At 37.0% G+C, this 1,793-nt stretch overlaps 1 long non-coding RNA gene across 1 annotated transcript; it reads right to left on the bottom strand.

Annotated features, from left to right (window-relative positions):
* Window positions 1-934: 934 nt before the first annotated feature.
* LOC125179598 lies at window positions 935-1,272 on the bottom strand. The gene is made up of 2 exons (XR_007157323.1): window positions 1,216-1,272; window positions 935-1,099 (listed from the first exon to the last, which is right to left on the bottom strand). It is a non-coding gene; the product is annotated as an uncharacterized LOC125179598 (long non-coding RNA).
* Between the last annotated feature and the right edge of the window lie 521 nt (window positions 1,273-1,793).

The raw sequence follows: 1,793 nt of genomic DNA, 5'->3' as shown, positions 1-1,793 counted from the left end.
ATTCTAAATGGTATGTTATGCTAACCTCGAGGAAAATAAACTTTCTTTTTTATGTAACTCCATTACTCTTTTATTTCGCCTCAAGACTGCTCAATCGGTTCTACCCCACCCTGTATATCGCGTAAATTTATTGCGAATTTTGTGTAGGCTCCAAGTATGCTGTGCTTGAAATATTGCGATCAATTGAGACTAATTGATTGTATCAATAAGAATAAACTATATGGTTCGATTATGTGTGTTTCACAATATATATATTATTCTCCAGTTGACGCATTTATCTAAAGCCACGTTGACGCAGTTAACAGCAGCCCGGCATCGCTAAAGCGCAGCGAGCAGCTACACGTGTACACGTTCATACCTGTTGGGTTGGAGCACATCGTCGTTGGGCTTCTTTCTCATTAATCATTAACACGTCCTGCTTGGAATACGTGTTTTCCGGGTAATTTGCTTGTCAAAATAGTATCTTCTTTACGTAGAGGGATACGAGTAAAAATTCGAATTTCTGTAGCTGACTTCGATAGTAAAAATTTAATTATTTTTGGGAAATTACCCTACACCGCGAGATAATTATTTTGAGTTTACGACAACATTTCTAATTAAGTGGAGTCTACGTCTTTCCTACGAAAAATATTAAACATTAGGCTGCAGAAAAATAGTGACACGAAGTGATGAAGGCATTTCACGCCTAATTTTTCTGAATCATCGAGTGATAATTCGCTAAAACACGCAAGAATATACTTGACGAAAATATTTATCATCGAGCCGCTGTTAAAATTGGTGTGATGTTCACATTATGAAACTTCTATACTCATCAAGCATTTTCCTGTAGCCTTTGCTCTGAGCTGAACCATCGTTCGTTATGGATAAACGAAGTATCTTCCAGCGGCTGTTTTCTCGATTATAGCAACTGTTAGGCTTGATACAAAAAACAGTAAACAAAATGGAACTTTTATTTCAGAGATGACTGGTCCAAATCTTGAGAAAGCAGACGTATTCACAAAAATCTAGGATTGAACCAAGTCACGAAAAATGACGCTTGGCAGCGGTTCCAATACAGTTTATGGCCGTTATGCCGACGAATAAACCCGGCCCAACATAACTGTAGAAGCAAGAAATACTTCATAAATTTTACAATTCTGCATTCCAGTAGTAGTATTCCAATATCGCAAGTTTCATATACATTCATATAAGCAAAGCATTACACGGTTTACACACCATGATAAACGGAAGGCTCTTTCTATCGCAAACAGTGTCGCTGAAAGTCCTCATAAAAAAGATCGGAGGTTGGTTCTCACCGGATATGCAGTTATTCTATCGAATAGAAGGAATAAATAGCCGTTAGATAGTTGGTAATTAAGTCATAAGTTCTATGAACATAAATGTAAGACGCAATATGTCACTATAACAGCCTCGGACCCACCTTAAAATCTTTAGCCACCAAGCGGTTAAGCTGTAACTTTAAGAGGCTTGTGAGGCCATGTAAAGGGAAATAATGATTAATGAAAGTAGAAGAAAGAGAGGGCAGACTCCAAAATAAACAAGTAATTTAAGCTTAGGAAAGCACCAAGCTTCCCCAATAAGTTAGGAACAAATATTATACTTATCAGAGTAGAAAGTCGAAGCTCAAAGCTAAGGTGGTCGAACCACAAGAAAAGGTCAAGCCCAAATTTAACACTGGAGTCCGCCCTTTCTTAATCAAAGAAAGCGCGAACATGCATAATTAACGTAAATAAATAAAACGAAAAACAAAGAGAAACAAAAAAACGAACAAAACAAATAAACAAACGAACAAA

The sequence above is a fragment of the Hyalella azteca genome, unplaced genomic scaffold, assembly GCF_000764305.2.
Source record: "Hyalella azteca isolate HAZT.00-mixed unplaced genomic scaffold, Hazt_2.0.2 contig2992, whole genome shotgun sequence".
NCBI lineage: Eukaryota > Metazoa > Arthropoda > Malacostraca > Amphipoda > Hyalellidae > Hyalella > Hyalella azteca.
This window is presented reverse-complemented; position numbering and strand designations above follow the sequence as displayed.